The sequence below is a fragment of the Malurus melanocephalus genome, unplaced genomic scaffold, assembly GCF_030028575.1.
Source record: "Malurus melanocephalus ecotype Western Australia unplaced genomic scaffold, MMel_1.1 scaffold_57, whole genome shotgun sequence".
Classification (NCBI taxonomy): domain Eukaryota; kingdom Metazoa; phylum Chordata; class Aves; order Passeriformes; family Maluridae; genus Malurus; species Malurus melanocephalus.
The window spans coordinates 122,497-130,311 of NW_026623289.1; positions in this window are offsets into that span (position 1 = coordinate 122,497).

Sequence of the window (7,815 nt, forward strand, 5' to 3'; positions counted from 1 at the left end):
CCCGCGTACCGTCAAACCAGCAGCGGGAGCCCGGTCCCAGCGATGCTGCCACATCTGCAGCCCMAAGCGGGTCCCACCTACACCTCGCTGCTGCTGTGGCGCCTCCATCCCCCCTGCGCTCAGCCATCCCTCCCTGCAGCTTCGAGCTCGTTCCTCCGCGTTCAGCCGCCCCGTTTCACGGCCGGGAGCGGGGCACAGCCGGGCGCGGGGATGCCCAGCCGGGAAGGGGGTTTATCCCAACTTCTCCCGACCGAGAGGACCCGGCTCCCGCGATCGCCCCCGCTGGAGATCGGCCTTACCGCGGCGGATTCCTGCGGCGGGGACGGCAGCGACCCTCGGCCGGCACTGRCASTGACAGTGACASTGMCASTGMCACSGGCACGGCACCGACCCGACCCTCCTCCGGCGCCCGCAGCCGCCGGGCTCTGCCCGCCCGCGGGAGCCGCGCCCGGTTCCGGGGCGGRGCRCGGGAGGGGCGGGGGGTCCGGACGGCCCCGCCGGGGAAGTTTGTCCTCTCCCGGGCTTGGGTTGGGCCCCAGCCCCGCGTCCCGCCGCGGGTATTCCCTTGGCAGCGCCGCTGGCGTGTCCCGGTCCCGCCCTGGCAGATCATCCCCGGGGGAAGCGCTCTCGGCGGAGTCGGYGCTGCGTCCCCCTCGTCCGCAATTTGCCCCTTCCTCCTGTGTCCCGTGGGCATCCTGGAGGCGAGCGCTGCCCCCGCCGCGGCCGGAGCCGTCTGACGGCCGGAGCTGTCCCGGTGTGAGCGGCTGCAGCCGGGCCCGGCTCGGGGCTCCTCTGTCAGCCACGGAGGGTGGCGAGCRCGGCCCGGGGCTGGGAGCTGAGCGGGGAATCACAAAAACTGSGAACAGGCTGCCCAGGCGGTCAGACATCCAAAGAACCCTGCGCCCTCCTCTAGGGACCCGGCACCCTGGTCTGTGCAATTTAAGAGTTCACTTTCAACACGGAATCATGGCAGCATCGAGGAAAATACCTTTAAATCATCGAGTCCAACTGTGAACCCAGCACGTCTTAAGTACTTTTAAAAAAGACAAAAGTCTTTTAAGTACTGCCAGTGATGGTGACTCAACCACTTCCCAGGGTAGCCTGTTCCAATGTTTGAATCTTGTACTTTGCTCCGGGTTAGTAAAGCTAATATTTGAGCCTTTTTCACAGATTTTGAGTGTATCACCATGTAAACATCTAGTCAGCCAAAAACTGAAATCAGTGCAAGTTTAGTACCTCATTTTATTTTAGATCAATGGGGACAGTGGGCCACCCAACCCAGCAGAGRGAAAGGATGCCTTTTCCATTAGAAAAACACATCAGCTGTAGAGATGAGCAATGAAACAGTGGAGTTAAGCTAAATATTAACAGCCAAGTGGAGAGAATTTAGTGGAAAAGTTTGTTTCCCTTCGTGGGTCAGAAGTGCTGTCTCCTATAGGCATCAGGGGCATGAGTCAGTTCTGATTCCAGGCAGAGCCACTCAGCTTTGCCATCCAGAGAAAACCTGGCAGGGAAAATCATGGAGCAGGGAGATAACTGATAAAGTGTTTTGCAAAGGGCTGCTGCAAGCGACTGAGAGCTGAGCTTAGTCTGAGTGTGATTACAGGCAACTGGAGAGTAGTTACAGGCTAAGAACACAGGGCTGAGTACTTCTGAGGCTTCAAATTGGAAAATGAGACCTGAGCTTTTACTGTTTGCTCGTAAAACACTCCTCTGTTTTTAGTGGAAGAGAAGACAAATGGAAAAAGGCTGCCTCTCTTGGAGATGGCAGTTAACCAGAGTGGCTCATCATTTCTTCTTTTACCAAAATAAATGTTTCTAATTGCTATCTTAYGCAATACTCAGACGGGCACATACTTAGCTTTACAAATCTACACAGCGGGAAAAATKGATGTGTCCCCTGCAACCTTTTCTGAAAGAGAACCTGTTTCTGAAAGAGCTATTTGTTGTTTAGGAAATAGTAATTGTCTTTGSCTGCTCTTCTTGCTTCAGCCTTTTTTCCATTCTCTGCAAATTTTTGCTGCTTTGGTGTATGAAGAACAGGGAATGCAAATTTTTTTTCTGCTTGAGAGCATTTTTCTTCTTTGCCTTGGTCTGCTCCCTCTGCATTCTGGAGCAGCCCTGCCAGGGTTGGCCATATGGAAGTCAGGCAGGTGGACACATTGATGTGGCCCATGGGGCTTCCCCTCATGCTGCCTCATTCATAAGCTTGTTTCAGGCATTTTCAGCATCAGATTTGTGGCCTCTGTCCCACGTGGTGACTGTGTGTGCTGGGGCAGTTGGGCAGTGGATCCCTTAATCCACTCATCAGCTGTTTCCACAGGGGTGTGGGGTAGCGGGGAGTGGGACCATGAGGGAGCTGATAACACACAGCTCACAGTGACCTTTTCCTCAGGGCGGGTAAGAGACAGCAAGAGAGCTCTTCTTCCTCCCTTTTTAACTCTTTATTAATTTTTACCCTAATGCTTGATATTTGTCACCCCTGCTTTCTGACCTGGATGTAGAAGGACAGTACACATAGCTCTAAAAATTGGTTGTGAAAGACAAATTATAACTGCTGGGCCATAAGGCCTCTCACCATCGTGTAGGAGTGAGGGAGGGGCAAAGCTCAGAAAAGACAAGGCAGAGAGAAAAAAATGAAACTCTGTATAAATGCCCCGTTTTCACCCAAATCCCTTTTGCCCGAAGCAGATCTGACTGYGGGGGTGAGCAGTGAGCACACAAGTGCTCCTTTGTTGGGATAAAGCCACGCTGTGCACGTATGTCCAGAGCTGGGTGCACACGTGCTGTGCCCGAGGGGATGCAGGAGCTGGTTTGCTTCCCCAGCAAACTTTGAAATCTTGCACCCACAAAAATCAGGCTGAACTYTCCCTGGGCTCTCCATCTGCCTGCCTGGAGGGGCTGTGGTCACTGAATTTGTTGTTGGATGTCTGAACTGCCATTTCTGTTTCATGCTATCACTGCCAGTTATGTCAGAAATGTGTAAATAGAACTCCACCRCATGGACCAAATTCTTCTTTGGTTACACCATGAACCATTATTTTGTCTTCCAACCTCCAGCTGGACATATTTTTTTCTTTGGTTTGGGCAAAAGAGCTGATAGCAAATTCATTTTTGTTCAGCAGCGTCCCTGTGCTTGGTGGCTCGATCCTGCAGTGAAAAGGCTGGAAAGAAACACCACTGCAGCTGGAAGAGGGGGCTTTAAAACTCAAAAAGATTGTCACCATGGCTGGATTGAAGTCCTAAAAAGCAACTTTTTCAGTGGAAGAAGCTACTTCCAAATTATTCTTAGCTTGTAGAGTTTTTTGTTCTTTGTACCTACACCAATATAGAATAGAATAGAATAGAATAGAATAGAATAGAATAGAATAGAATAGAATAGAATAGAATAGAATAGAATAGAATAGAATAGAATAATTTTCCAATTTCAATTGGAAGGCACCTTCAATGGCCATCTAATCTAAATGCCAAAAAAAAAAAAAAAAAAAGAATCAAGGGTTTTTTCCTTCTGATCTCTTTTTTTCCCCTTACTGTCCACAGACTTATGTCAGATTCCTAATATTTTACCAGCAGTTTGCCCTGTCCTTCAGGAGGGCTGAAACATTTATTTGAGGCTTTTGACATGAAGGCAGGGCTGTAGTAGAGGTCAGGAATGTARAAATGTGAGTGTTTGTGCAGACATTCCTTTTCCTACTAAGCAGCAGAGTTTTAAAGAGATTTACCATGCCGAGAATGTCATTACTTCACAGCTGCAGGAATTGTTGTCCCAAGGTCTGATGACGAGAGTTGGTTTTGTGTTTGTCCCTGCTCAGATTAAAGCGGGACTCATTTCCAGCAGCRGTGAAGGTTAAGAGCATGTGCTGCACAGAAAGATTCCTGATCTTTTGTTTCTTCTCTTGAGCCCTTTGCAATGCTTACAGCCAAGGTCAGAGCACAGAAGAAAAGTGCTTTTTGGTTTTGAGGCGCAAAGCAGTTGTCAAGAGTTGAATTTTCCTGAGGGAGAGGCCCCGAGAGAGTTGAGAACCTTAAAGAAGAAGATATTATCTGTAATATCAGGCACACAATAATCTCCGTGTTTTAGTGTTCCCTGAACCACAGGAGATTAAGTAAGAACGCAATGGGGTATTTGTAAGTCAATAGTGGTGCATACACAGACAAGGATTTAGACACACATTTACAGTAGTAATGGGAAGAAGATAAACCCCACTCCCCASCATTTAAGAAGCCTAGAGACACAGAATGGGTGAAATGCCTCAGATTATGTAATTTAGATAAAGACTCACTGGGGTCCTACTATGTAACTGCAGCTAAACACAGTCAATTTTTTCTAAGATGTTTTCAGTCACTCTGCCTCATGTTTTGTTTTGTTTTGTTAGAGGCTACACTTGGAGAGCCAGAGTCCTTTGTTTCATCACGACTCATCTGCTTCTCCTGCCTCCTCCCCACTYGACAGCTTTCTTTTCTTCATGTGCCATCATGTTTATTTCCCCAGCAACAGTGACTGCATCTCCAACATGATTTCATAGACATTAGGGGCTTTCAGAATGAGCATCCACAGCAGAGACCGAAGTCTCCTTCCCTTCATTGCAATTTAGGATTAATGGCTGTGCTTCCTGTGTAATGGATTTTTAAAGCACTGTGGTTCTGGCACCGATTATTCAGGCACAGTCAAAGCCCAGACYAACGGGACATAATTTTGTACTGATTCAGTGCTCTGGTTTTCTTATAAATCTCTTACTCCTTCATCTTCCTGGTATTCTTCCAGGTACACAGCAAAGCCACACTTGCTGTGGACAAGGGAACTGTTTACAAACTCAGGAGCCAGTGTTTATCCAGGTATCCCATTCACAGGTGGGATACACATCTGTCCTCCAGRTTGGGGGACAGGAGATGTGTGGCTCCCTGCCCCTGTCTCGTATCCAGATGATATAAAGATTTCTGAGTCTTCCAGAGGTTGGAAATGTTTCCAATTCTATTCAGGAAAGCCTTCTGCTTTTATGTCTGGGCTGCTGGAGTTCAGGTCTCCATTGCTAATAACTCACCCAGGAACATCCTTTGAAATCCTGTGTGTAATTCTCGATAATTCCCAGAATGGTGAATTTAAAGTGGGACAGATGCTGAGAAGAGGGATGCTAGTGGTSCTTTGCAGCATGAGATTAAAAGACTTTTGGCTGATAAAGCATTACAAAGGGAGGGTCAAGAGGGGATGTGATAATTTCCGAATATTTCAGGAAAGGTGTCAGTGCCTTGCAGSAGCAAAATACCCCCTGGCTGTTCAAGAGTGTGAACTGTACTGGCACAAGAACAGATAGGTATTAATGAGAAATAAACCCATTTACACTGGGGAAAAGGGTTTTAATGGTCTGAAAAGTGTTATTTCTATCAGGAGATGAAAGGCCAAAATTCTAGGCTGAGTTAAAAGGGAGCTTCATTGCTTTATGAAAGGTGATTGAAGAATGGTTTGTCTGCAACAGCAGATGCCATTTCAGTGACCACAAAGAGGTCTGATCTTAAATTCTCCTTTCCTTTTACCTAAACATCTGTTTATGGGTTGAGGGAATGAAGAAAGGCTGTGATGTACATTTTGCCCTCCCATTTTGTATAGTCCAGGACAGCTCTCACAACATGAGGGTGCTTTTAGATAGGTCACCCCTCCTTTGGCTCCCTCCTTGTTCCTCAAACACTTCAGGCTCAGCCTGCAGCTCCTGCCTTGGTTCACTGCTGTCCTCCTTTCTCCTTTTGCATCCTGAATGCCTGGAGGGTTCCAAGCACTTTGAGGCAGAAAGTGAAGCATTGTGAGCTCTGTAGTTTTGCCTGTCTCTTGTAATGGAAACTGCCTCCAYCAGTTTTTGGATGACCAAATCCATAGGCCCAGGAAGAAGGGCTAACCAGCTWAAGATGTGCATTACAGGTTATAGCAAAGTTACTTCATTAATGGCACAATCCCTACCTCTTTGCCCTTCCCAGAGTATTGGATGTGCAGATATGGCAAAAATAATGTTACATTTCTGGGAAAGGAATTTTACAAACATATGGAGACTGTGTTTTGATCCAGTGAAACAGAACCCAGCTCTTTAGTGCCTTCTCCAGTAAAGATTTAGAACATCAGAAAAAAACCCCAACCAACTAGCAGAAGACAAGTTCGAGGCAAACAACAGGAGATGATTCCTCACACTGGGTGACATAAGTTGTGAAACTCCCTGCTGCAGGATGATCTGGACAGTAAAAATCAGTGGTGAGCAGTTCATGGAAAAAAAATAGACTGAGAGCTATGGAGATAATACTTGTGGCTCTGGAAGTTCCTAAGGTGCAAACTGTTGGAGATTGCGCAGATGTTATGGGTGGATATGACTATATGCTAAAATTAATGATACCACAATTATTTATCATTAGCTTGGTATTATTGTTRGACAGGACCAGCAACTATGAGGCATCTGGTTAGGTCACTTACAGAGAACAAATGTAGGTCTGGTTGGATGGAGACCTTGTTGTGGCCCAGCTTGTCTTATATTTTGGGCTTTCTTCCAGCCTATCCCTCATAGGTCAAGGTTCCCTCTACCACTTGCAGAGCCCATTTCACTGCCCACTTTTTGAAACAATGACTGTGAAAGTTTTAGCTAAGTGTCTTAGAAACAGACTGATTAAAAATACATGATAGCTGCAAAAAGCTGTCATATCTTCCCCAGGAGGGCTTTGTTCTGGTTTTGAGCAARGCATGGGTTTTTGTTTCCAGCAACAGCTTGGTGCTAAGCTAGCACTGGCTTAGCCTGAGCTGGTGGAAGGATGGAATCATCGTGTGAGGTGGAAGGATGGAATAATTTTTCTCTAGGGTCACTATTTTCACTGTCCTGGCTTCCAGAGAAGCAGCAGGTTCTGCATGTTAAGTACCAACATGGCACCAAATTTCATGCGCAGTTTTGATAAATAAAATCTCTGTTCCAAGCCAAGGCACCCAGACAAAGCCCCTTTGTGAGGGTGAGACTTAGGCCTAGTGTACATCTTTGGGAGAAATGCAGAATTCATTTTGGGGAGGGAAACTGATATGAACAGCAGGCCATTTTCCTCTACAAAGGCTCTCTTTCAAGGCTGGTGCATGCAGCAGAACAAAGGCTGGCCCCATAATCTGGACTCAACAATAGCCTGGAATATTTGATTTGATTGTACATGCATACATCATGCCTGGCTGTAAATAAATAGGGCCGTGGTTTGATCCACTGTGAGGATAAAGTCAGCCTGTTCCCCRTTCTGGTTTCAAGGAAATGCTCATTTTGTGTCTCTGCCTTCTCCTGGCTGAGGGATGTCCATCTTGCCACCAAAGGCTCTCAGTTTAAAGCCCAGTATCAAAAACACAAAAGGTTTTGCCATTATTTTATTGCTGCCACATTGGTTCATCACTTCTTTCCTAATCCCTGTAACTTCTTGGGTTTTTTTTTAAGGACCTTTTCTTGGCTCAGTTCATGGCCAACAAATGAGTAGAACTTGGGTCTTATAGGTAACTTGAGGCCTGTGCTGTGGTAAATTATATTATATTTAGACTAAGTCTTCACTGCTGTTCCTTCTATGTAAAAAGGAGGAAGACACAATTTCTAAAGCCTATCCTTGGATGCCTGAGACTCCTAAAACAGAAGAATATCTCTTGCTCAAGCATGAAATGCAGTGGTAAGTATGCAGATTAGAGATGCTCTTTACAAAAGGCCCACAAAGTTTTGTGGGGATGAAACATATTTGCTCGGCACATTTTGTGGTTATAATGCAAGGAAAATTTGGGTTGCTGCAAGGAAAATTTGGGTTGGAAACATAGCAAGCCAGTGGCCT